The following is a 12,269-nucleotide window of genomic DNA, read 5'->3' on the forward strand; positions in this document are numbered from 1 at the left end:
TTCGCCTTGTATGTAGATCGGGGTAATTACATTCATTGCATTCCTAGTCTGAATCACAATCTGATTGTATGGGTGGTTACCTGGCAGGTAACGCTTATGTTTGGTCATGAAGTCGTCTAACATCCGCCATGTGCCCTCTTTTAATTGCGAGAAGCAGATATATATAGCCAAATTCTCGCGCTTCGTTGCGGCGAAGTACTGCTTTTAATTTTTTATTAAGAAGAAAAGAAAACCTTTTTAAACGGATCGAAAATATACCAATAACAATTTGTTAAGGATCTGTTTTTTTGTGAACCTCGCTTTTCACAGCTGTCGCGCTACGGCGTGTGTTTCGTTTATTTGACAGTATGTAGATCGTGGTAATTACATTCATGGCATTCGTTTTCTGAATCACAATCTGACTGTATGGGTGGTTACCTGCCAGGTTACGCTTGTGGTTGGTCAGGAAGTCGCCTTACGTCCGCCACGTGCCCTCTTTCTGTTCCCAGAAGCAGATCATAGAATGGTTTTAATAGTTTACTTTCAAATAATGCAAAGAGTACGCGACACGTGTTTCTCCCTAATTCTGGGCTCATCAGGCGTACACACTCACTGCATCCCCTCTCTGGAATGGAATCTCTATCGTCAGCGCCAGAGTTGAAGCCTCTAACGTTGCGGTCAGCAAGTCGGCTAACATCCGCCATGTGCCGTCTTTCAGTTGCGAGAAGCAGATCATAGAATGGTTGAAATTGTTTACTTTCAAATTATGCAAAGAGTACGCGACACGTGTTTCGCCTTAATTCTGTGCTCTTCATGCGTACACACTCATTGCATCCCCTCTCGGGAATTGAATCTCGAACGTCAGCGCCAGAGGTGAAGCCCCTAACGTTGCGCTACGGCATGTGGTTCGCTTATACCTCGTGTCTTCTCATTAAACTTTTATCTCACGAATATGTTATTGGAATCCGCAGTGGGAGCGTTTCTATAAACTTAATTTAAACTTACGTTTTACACCGTGCCTTGTTTCCCTTATGAAGATGCTTGTATGCTTCACTCGCTCGCTTCTTATTGTTTCACTCCCTTCTCAATTGTTTAATGAATTTTTTGTTCTTCGCTGTTTGCGGCTCTTCCTTCATTTCTCCCTACTGCGTTCTTTTATCTCGCAAATATGTTATTGCAATCCGCAGCGGGAGCGTTTCTATAAACTTAATTTAAACTTACGTTTTACACCGTGCTTTGTTTCCCTTATGAAGATGCTTGAATGCTTCACTCGCTCGCTTCTTATTGTTTCGCTCCCTTTTCAATTGTTTAATGAATTTTTTGTTCTTCGCTGTTTGAGGCTCTTCCTTCATTTCTCCCTACTGCGTTCACAGTCTTTTCACGTGATTACGTGGGAGGCGTGATGACGTGACACTCAACTCCGCCTCCCACGGCCATCGAGCTGCCGTCCATTACAGTATATTGTCAAAAAAGAGGTTCCAGTTATGACCATTACACGTTGAATTTCGGAATGAAACCTGCCTAACTTTTGTAAGTAAGCTGTAAGGAATCAGCCTGCCAAATTTCAGCCTTCCACCTACACGGGAAGTTGGACAATTAGTGATGAGTGAATCAGTCAGTCAGTCAGTCAGTGAGTCAGTGAGGGCTTTGCCTTTTATTAATTAGTACAGATACATATATACATATATATACATATCTACATACAGTGATCCCTCGCTATATCGCGCTTCGCCTTTCGCGGCTTCACTCTATCGCGGATTTTATATGTAAGCATATTTAAATATATATCGCGGATTTTTTGCTGGTTCGCGGATTTCTGAGGACAATGGGTCTTTTAATTTCTGGTACATGTTTCCTCAGTTGGTTTGCCCAGTTGATTTCATACAAGGGACGCTATTGGCAGATGGCTGAGAAGCTACCCAACTTACTTTTCTTTCTCTCTCTCTTGCGCTGACTATCTGTGATCCTGACGTAGGGGGTGTGAGCAGGGGGGCTGTTCGCACACCTAGATGATACGGACGCTCGTCTAAAAATGCTGAAAGATTATCTTCACGTTGCTACCTTCTGTGTGCAGCTTTTAAGTATGCTGCACGGTGCTTCGCATACTTAAAAGCTCAAAGGGCACGTATTGATTTTTGACTTTGTTTCTCTCTATCTCTCTCTCTCTCTCTCTCTCTGCTCCTGACGGAGGGGGTGTGAGCTGCCGCCTTCAACAGCTTTGTACCGGCGGTGCTTCGCATACTTAAGCCAAACAGCCCTATTGATATGTTTGCTTTCATCTCTGTTTCCTTTGAAGAGGAAGATATGTTTGCATTCTTTTAATTGTGAGACAGAACTGTCATCTCTGTCTTGTCATGGGGCACAGTTTAAACTTTTGAAAAAGAGACAAATGTTTGTTTGCAGTGTTTGAATAACGTTCCTGTCTCTCTACAACCTCCTGTGTTTCTGCGCAAATCTGTGACCCAAGCATGACAATATAAAAATAACCATATAAACATATGGTTTCTACTTCGCGGATTTTCTTATTTCGCGGGTGGCTCTGGAACGCAACCCCCGCGATGGAGGAGGGATTACTGTATACAGATATCTACATATAGCAAAATACCCACGTTTCGCAGTGGAGAAGTAGTGTGTTAAAGAGGTTATGTAACTATATATATATACATAAACATATACAGTGGTGTGAAAAACTATTTGCCCCCTTCCTGATTTCTTATTCTTTTGCATGTTTGTCACACAAAATGTTTCTGATCATCAAACACATTTAACCATTAGTCAAATATAACACAAGTAAACACAAAATGCAGTTTTTAAATGATGGTGTTTATTATTTAGGGAGAAAAAAAATCCAAACCTACATGGCCCTGTGTGAAAAAGTAATTGCCCCCTTGTTAAAAAATAACCTAACTGTGGTGTATCACACCTGAGTTCAATTTCTGTAGCCACCCCCAGGCCTGATTACTGCCACACCTGTTTCAATCAAGAAATCACTTAAATAGGAGCTGCCTGACACAGAGAAGTAGACCAAAAGCACCTCAAAAGCTAGACATCATGCCAAGATCCAAAGAAATTCAGGAACAAATGAGAACAGAAGTAATTGAGATCTATCAGTCTGGTAAAGGTTATAAAGCCATTTCTAAAGCTTTGGGACTCCAGCGAACCACAGTGAGAGCCATTATCCACAAATGGCAAAAACATGTAACAGTGGTGAACCTTCCCAGGAGTGGCCGGCCGACCAAAATTACCCCAAGAGCGCAGAGACGACTCATCCGAGAGGTCACAAAAGACCCCAGGACAACGTCTAAAGAACTGCAGGCCTCACTTGCCTTGATTAAGGTCAGTGTTCACGACTCCACCATAAGAAAGAGACTGGGCAAAAACGGCCTGCATGGCAGATTTCCAAGACGCAAACCACTGTTAAGCAAAAAGAACATTAGGGCTCGTCTCAATTTTGCTAAGAAACATCTCAGTGATTGCCAAGACTTTTGGGAAAATAGCTTGTGGACTGATGAGACAAAAGTTGAACTTTTTGGAAGGCAAATGTCCCGTTACATCTGGCGTAAAAGGAACACAGCATTTCAGAAAAAGAACATCATACCAACAGTAAAATATGGTGGTGGTAGTGTGATGGTCTGGGGTTGTTTTGCTGCTTCAGGACCTGGAAGGCTTGCTGTGATAGATGGAACCATGAATTCTACTGTCTACCAAAAAATCCTGAAGGAGAATGTCCGGCCATCTGTTCGTCAACTCAAGCTGAAGCGATCTTGGGTGCTGCAACAGGACAATGACCCAAAACACACCAGCAAATCCACCTCTGAATGGCTGAAGAAAAACAAACTGAAGACTTTGGAGTGGCCTAGTCAAAGTCCTGACCTGAATCCAATTGAGATGCTATGGCATGACCTTAAAAAGGCGGTTCATGCTAGAAAACCCTCAAATAAAGCTGAATTACAACAATTTTGCAAAGATGAGTGGGCCAAAATTCCTCCAGAGCGCTGTAAAAGACTCATTGCAAGTTATCGCAAACGCTTGATTGCAGTTATTGCTGCTAAGGGTGGCCCCAACCAGTTATTAGGTTCAGGGGGCAATTACTTTTTCACACAGGGCCATGTAGGTTTGGATTTTTTTTCAACCTAAATAATAAACACCATCATTTAAAAACTGCATTTTGTGTTTACTTGTGTTATATTTGACTAATGGTTAAATGTGTTTGATGATCAGAAACATTTTGTGTGACAAACATGCAAAAGAATAAGAAATCAGGAAGGGGGCAAATAGTTTTTCACACCACTGTATACATATATATACATATCTACATATACACATATCTACATATACATATACACATCCACATATACATATATATATATACATATACAAATTTACATATCTACATATATATATATAGATATAAATATTTGCAGTTGGAGATCCACAAAGGGAGAAAAAACGAATCACGTATCATAAAATAGTTTTATTCCTGAGCTTTCAACCCCTATCAGGGGTCTTCATCAGAGGATAATGCTTAGACTTACAAGAATCAAAGGCAATATATAGTAACACATTCAGTATGGGGGGGGGGGGGGGGGTAGAAGGGTGGGTGGAGGTGACTAAGTCAGTATGATCAGGGGGGGGGGGGGGGGGTTGTATAGTTTAATTAATGTGTATATGTCCTTCTTAAGTTGGCATATGCTGGGTTTATGTCCAAGTGTCTGTTGATGGCGTTTTCATCTGATAGCCAAGACTCGGCCAACTCTCTGGCGCTTTTTGTACTGGCCTTAAATTTTACTTTTACGTTGTCCCAGTTGAATGTGTGTCCTGTCGATTTAGTATGTGCATATATCAAAGATAGTGCGTCCTTTCTTCTGACGGCGTTGCGATGTTCCTGTACACGTGTTGAGATTTTTTTTGACGTTTGTCCTATGTATACAGCTGAGCAAGAATTGCATGGAATTCTATAAACTACGTTTTGTGTTTCGGCTGTCGATTTCTTGTTTTTAGCATTAAACAGGACCATGCGCAGATTGTTGGTGGGTTTATGTGCTATTCTGATGCCCCACTTGGTCAGGGTGCGTGCCGTGCCTTCTGACACATTATGGTGATACGGGAGTGAATGCCAGGTGGGGTGGGGGTTCTGATTTACGTCAATTGTATGCTGATTCCTTTGGCGTCTGCGACATACATATATACATACATACATTCACATATATATATATATATATATATATATACTGTATATATACATATCTCCTTATTGGCTCCTGTATTTAAGATATAGCGGGTTGGATAATGGATGGATGGACATCTGTATGCATAGCCCTATTTGCCCGTTTTCATTTTTTTTCTTTCTTCAGTAATATTTCAGTAAACCCGGAGCTTGTCAGTTCAAATCCTGGTACTGACACCACTGTGTGACCCTGAGGAAGTCACTTCACCTGCCTGTGCTGCAAAAAACAAAAGTAATGTAACAAATTGTACCTCAGATGTTGCAAGTTGCTGGAAAAAAGGCATAAGTAAAATTGATAAATATGTATTATACACATAGGAACTATTCATTTATTTTCAGTTAAGTCATCTGCAGCAAACTTTTATAAATGAGGGTTTCTCATTTTTAGATAGTGTAAACTGTTTCTTCTTCATTGACGTTTTCTCTTGGAGAGGTTTTTTCATTTCATTGAAAATTAAAGCAGCAGCTGCCAAAATATGTAGCTTTCTTATTAATTTTTCAACATTGTGTAAAATAAATTTATAAAGTAACATAAAAGGTTTAAATACTGGTTATCCTTTTACACTAAAATATTACTAAAGAGATACAAAAAAAGTGAAATGGATATGTTCTTTTTCTTTAAGGAGATTAAATATTACTGAAGAAAGAAAAAAAAAAAATAAAACAGCCAAATGGGGCTATGCATACGAACTTAAAAGGTTTAAATAAAACAGAAATATATATTTTATTTTTACTTGCTTAACTTGTGGAGGGTGTATCCTGTAGCAAAGCCCCAACTTTTTTCGTGAAAGGCCGTTTCAGTCAATCAGTCTTAAAAAAAGGTGTAAAGATATTGACAATAAGCTAAGCAAACCCAGGAAGACATGGAATCGTTTAAATCAAGTATCATTACATCTTCCTTTCTTAAAGAGAAGTAAGGCAGTACTTATAAGCTTACATATTTATATATAGACATACATACATATATATATATATATATCTATATCCGAAGCCGTGCAAGCACACTCTTGAGAATGCAACGTATAGTTGTACTATCTATCTACAGAAGAAAAGCAATCTTGCCTCAAATGAATGGCAACCTTTTGTAGGTCTATGAACTTAATTTAAACTTTAGGTTTACACGGTGCTTTCTTTCCGAAGTACCTGCACTCATGAATATGTCTGTATGTGTCAGTCGGTCAAAACCACGCGCTTCGCACCGGCGAAGTACCGCTTTTAAATTTTTATTAAGAAGAAAACAAAACCTTTTTAAATTGAGGGAAAATATACTAATAACAGTTTGTTAAGGATCTGTTTTTTTGTGAAGCTGCCTTCACTCGAGTGATCACTTCGACCTGACTTGGTGGCCAACTATAAGCGTTACCTGGTAGGTAACCACCCATACAATCAGATTGTGAATCAGACTACGAATGCCGTGAATGTAATTACCCCGATCTACATGTTGTCAAATAAACGAACCACATGCCGTGGCGCAATTTTAGGGGCTTTGCCTGTAGCGCTGACGTCCGAGGTTCGATTCCCGTAAGGGAGTGAAGTGAGTGGCTGGTTACCTACCAGGTAACGCTTATTGTTGGCCAGCAAGTGAAGTAACATCAGCCACGGTGCCTTCAGTTGTGATAAGCAGATCATAGAATGGTTGAAAATAGTTTACTGTCAAATAATGCAAAGAGTACGCGACACGTCTTTCCCCCTTATTCTTGGCTCATCAGGCGTACACACTCATTGCACTTGCTTACGGTAATCGAACCTCGGACATCAGCGCTAGAGGGGCTTAGCAGCGTTGAAGTATTGCTTTTAAATTTTAATTAAGAACAAAAGAAAACCTCAGAGGTTCGATTCCCGTAAGGGAGTGAAGTGAGTGGTTGGTTACCTACCAGGTAACACTTATGGTTGGCCAGCAAGTGACGTAACATCAGCCACGGTGCCTTCAGTAGTGAGAAGCAGATCATAGAATGATTGAAAATAGTTTTGCATTTACCTTTTTAGTAAAAGGCGAGCTTTTAAGCCTGAGAAATCACCCCGTAAATGCACACGTTTAATTGCACATGTGTTAATATGTATGCTTACACAGTATTAAAAGACAGTGAACAACGTCATTTACCTTTGTTCCCGCGTTTGATAAAAGGCGAGCTTTTAAGCCTGAGAAATCACCCCGTAAATGCACACGTTTAATTGCACGTGTTAATATGTATGCTTACACAGTATTAAAAGACACTCAAAAATTAACGTCATTTACCTTCGTTCCCGTGTTTGACTCGTGCTGTAAATCTCTTCCTTGTTTTTAGTTCACGTGATTACGTAGGAGGCGTGATGACGCGATACGTGACTCCGCCTCCTCCATTAGAGTATATGGACAAAAAACATGTTCCAGTTATGACCATTACGCGTAGAATTTCGAAATGAAACCTGCCTAACTTTTGTAAGTAAGCTGTAAGGAATGAGCCTGCCAAATTTCAGCCTTCCACCTACACGGGAAGTTCGAGAATTAGTGATGAGTCAGTCAGTCAGTGAGTCAGTGAGGGCTTTGCCTTTTATTAATATGTATAGATAATAATAATTCTGCATTTTTTTGTCACTGGCAAGCAACATCAGTGACATTTTTGGAACATTTCTTTAGAGATTAAAAAATAAAGGATATTTATTTGCAGCACTAACAAACCTCCCCAAGTCACTAAAAGTATTGCAAGGGGGCTCTCACAATTCTCCCTCTTTATGTTTACTGAACTGGTGCCTCTTGTTTATCAAGTGAGTCATCTCCCTTTTCTGGTTGGCTTGTTTTTGTCATGTTCACTTCCTCCTCTTCTTCAGTAGGCAACAATGGTTGGAGCAGGAGGTGTTGTGTCTCCTGTTCCTGCGAAGAATGCCGCTTTCTGTCAGAAGCAGGTAAGATCTTGGTGTGGTATACTGTTGGGATTACTTTTGTGGGTGTTGCCCAAACCTGTTGCTTGTCCAATTTCACCAGGACCGCATCACCAGGTTTTAATTCTGGAAGATGAGCAATGTTATGAGGTTGGTTGTAATACCTTTTGTAGCTAGCCCTCGTTCACTCAAAAAATTATTCTTGGCACATATAGCTATTATGAAACTATTTTAAGTTAACTCTACTCAAAACATATATGTTTTCCATCTCAACGTATTATTTTCTATTTAAAATAACCTAAATGTCTCAGATATCATATAAACCTGTTTAATTTATGTTCAAACAAAACCAATGAACTTCTTTGTTTTAAACTAAGGCATTGGACGCCCAAACACGCATGTGCAGAAAAGTGTGTCGCATTACCTACGTCAGTAGAGCACCGTTTTTTTCCCACGTGGGCATAGAGTTTGGTAAGTGTTGGTACCTGTTGCTGTCTGCTGTTTAAAGTTATTTTTTGTTTTAAGTGCATTAATATATTTTTGTTATTTTGTAATCACAAATATAAGTACTGAACATTGATATTCAGCTGTACTATGTTACTTTTTATTAAAAGATGCTTTTATTGGAGGATGTGTTTGGTAAAAGGTGTTCGTAATATGAGTGTTTATTTTCCTTTCAGTTTTATTTTCAAAGTAGTTTCTATTATGAACTTTCTAGCAGTAATTCCTCGACTTGTCTTTTTGTGAAACTTTGAATTATTTTCTCAAATATTTCGTCATTTGTCGTTGACCGCAACTATTCGCTAATTTGCTTAGAGGCACATTTTCCGAGATTGTTGATGTATTCAAGAATTTTCCGACTTGTTGGTGTTTTCTTCCTTGCAACTATTCGCTAAAGGTAAACAATTCTAATTAGACGAAAGGAATTATGCATTTTTAATTTTTCAGCAATCTGAAATATATTTAAAATAAGGGCTATACCTAAGTTTTTTGGAAAATTTCAGCCTTAGAGTAAATCATTTTACATATTACTAATCTGAATTTTATAATCCTCGTCAGTAAAATTTCTGTATAGCAACGAGTTTTAAGGAAAAAAATAAGTTGCCTTTGTGTGTGGTTTTAAAAACAATGTTTTAGATGCCCTTCAGATATTTTCCTTGTCATCATAAATAAAAGTATACCTCCTGCGATGGCTAAATACAATGCAGCATGATTAGTGTTATTTTGATCATCATCATCATCATCATCTTCTGTAGGCTAATCCCGTTAGGGGTTGCCACAGTGGATCATCATTTTCCATATCTTTCTGTCCTCTGCATTTTGCTCTGTTACACCCACCACCTGCATGGCAAATATGAATGAAATAATGAAGTGAAATACTTCATATAGATGTCTGTAGTTGTGTTTGTGTGAAGTTTGCTCTAATTTGCAAGATAATTGGTCACTTATGTTGTGATTTTTAACAGGTTTCTTTCCCAGATTTTTTTCAACTTCACAGTAATTTGTTTGACTTTAACAAAGAGGGCAACCTGTCATTGTTGGTAAGTATACTTGTATTTAAATGGCTGTATGAATGATGTTTTTCATTGTTTTTTTTCTCATAAATGCATTAAGGTTAAAGTACCATTTACTACAAATAAAAAACATTAAGGTTTTTTTTTTGGTATAAGTGGGTACTGTAGGAAACAATTAAATATTTGGGACAACTTGTCAACTGTAATGTACTAAATATCTCTAAATTTAGATGAACTTATTTTAGGAACTTTGCTGTTTATTCATAAAACTAACAAATTGCATTTTCCATTGTATCTTTAATTGTTATCATTATGGGATGTGAGTAATAAGCATGTCTTTACAACTGTACAACTTAAGTTTAAAAATATATTGTTGCTTAGAGTGCATTGAGGTTTTGTTGTGCTAAGAAGCCCTATTATCATGAGGGGCAGCTGCATTTAAAACCAGTTTAGAAAATTAGTTTTTAACTTTCCGACTAATCAAGCAGCAGGTTAAGGCTGTGTTAAGTTGTATGTATTTTTGTTAAACTTCTTTTTCATGTGATATTTTTCACTGGAGATTGATTGGTTAGTCATATGGGAAAGTTGGTATAAGCAAATGTAAGTGTAGATGATTACTTGACTATTTTTGTCAATGAAAAATTGCCTCTTTGTTTTTCAGTGATTTAAATGTGGAAGTGCAAGGACTGTGGTGCAACATTATAAAGTAGGTACCACTTGCTAAAACATTACAGACTAAAACATAGGCATTATGGACACAGCCACTGTTATCCATGTATATATGCAGATTGTCCATGTACATTCAAAACATGGAAAAATATAATGTGTCACATATACCATACACATGGCACACAAAAATCACCTGGAACTGTAGAAATATGTTTGTTCCACTGTCATTTATGTTCTTGTGATGAATTTGCCTCATAGCAAGATTACTTTATTCACATTGGTTCACATCTGAGAAATAATGAAAAGATTACTTGCATGTTTCTTGGTTGTACATTTCAAACTAACATCTATGGCACTTTCCATTCACACAAAAATAGAAAGCACAGCCTACATACTGTAAATGATTTTAAACTTGGGGTTGTTCCTGTTACAGCACAATTACAGAAAACACATGCAGTATATATATTTTGTGTGTGTATGTGAGTTTCTTGGCAATTTGATTAGTTGAATAGCTACGTTTGTTGACAAATTTGTGAATTCCATTGTTTTATCAATATATGCATACACTGTAAGTTACTAGTCAACATGTTTTATTTTCCTTTAGAGTGACAGCATTGATTTAAGAATAGAGTATGTCCTGAAGAGCCTCTGTGTCTGTCTTAATGAAGATATCAGAAATGTTGTGAAGGAGTACTTGGTAAGCAATATAACAATAAAGAAATTATCAATTATAAAATCTGAGAGAAAGCACAAATTGAACATTAAAGTGGAGTCTGTATGTTTACAGCCCAGCTCATTTGATAATTCATGTCTATCTGCTGTTTTAATTTTTTTTTCCTCTGCTCTTTTTTTTTAGTGAGACATGGTAAGTTTATTAATGGAAATTTAGAAGATCTTGCATTTATTACAGTAGCTTTAAAAACCTGGGGCTTTATTTTTTTGGTAAGCTTTTCAGGGTTGTTTAAGAAAATACTGACTCTTAAAGATTGGAACACCAACATTACAAATGATATAGCATTTATTTTGGTGGCATCTACATGACACTGAAGCATATACAGCTTAAAATGCATGTTAAAAAGAGTGTATAACCTTGGGGCTAAAGAAATGGTTGGCATATAAGCATTCAACAAAGCTAATTTCTAATAAAGAGATTGAACCAACCACACACACACACACACCCCTGAAAAATCTACAAACTTGTCAAATAACAAAATTCTTATTTATGTTACAGAGTCCATTTAAGAGTCCATTTAAAGTTAGGGATGGTTCAAATGAAAACCAGTAGACATATTGGTTTCCCAGGAGTAAACTTGAAGGTTATTGAAGTAAAGGCTACAATTCAGACATCTGATTACTAATAATCTTATTTTTGCTTGTGTTTCTGTGTTCTCAGAATTGTAACCCAAATGATGCTGAGAGGGAGATTGAAGAAAGAGTCATGGGGATATATGTACGGTAATATTAAGAGAAGGTGAAGATGCTACCGAAGAGTCAGATGATGTAGCTGTTGTACTTGAGGGTGTTGAGGTTCTCGGTCAGCCAAAGAATATTGTCTCTGAACTACCCTCATAATTTAAAGTGTACATTTGAAGTTATTTAGAAGGTCATAATGAACATGGATGGGCAAAAGGTTTCTCTAAAAGTGCATGCACTTAAAATTAAAATGCTTCAGTGATTGATCATCATACACACAATGAAGATATTTTCTGTTTTTTGCCTCTGACCATTGAAGGAAATTCTTGAAAATATATTTTTTTTTACCCGCTTGCTTATTAGACATCCTGAGAGCTTAAAATGCTTGTAAGAATTTGTGATTGTACTTTGTGTGAACAAATGTAACCTATTGAAAAACAAACATTCATTGAGATTATTTATACATAAAACTGAACTTGTATTCACTGCTTAAACAATCAAAATGTTAGCTTCTGTCTGTTTCTACATTATTTACACTTTATAAAGGAATTGTAGATGACATTCTAAAACTAAACCATAAGTAAAGTTCTGTTATTGAGTACATAAGT

General features: G+C 37.5%; 1 long non-coding RNA gene across 1 annotated transcript; it reads left to right on the forward strand.

Moving 5' to 3' along the window:
• Positions 1–9,541: 9,541 nt before the first annotated feature.
• LOC127529942 (uncharacterized) lies at positions 9,542–11,689 on the forward strand. Its single transcript, XR_007936543.1, has 3 exons — positions 9,542–9,606; positions 10,241–10,285; positions 11,642–11,689. It is a non-coding gene; the product is annotated as an uncharacterized LOC127529942 (long non-coding RNA).
• The last annotated feature ends 580 nt before the right edge of the window (positions 11,690–12,269 follow it).

This window comes from Erpetoichthys calabaricus, chromosome 12 (assembly GCF_900747795.2).
Source record: "Erpetoichthys calabaricus chromosome 12, fErpCal1.3, whole genome shotgun sequence".
In the NCBI taxonomy this organism is placed as follows: Eukaryota; Metazoa; Chordata; class Cladistia; order Polypteriformes; family Polypteridae; genus Erpetoichthys; species Erpetoichthys calabaricus.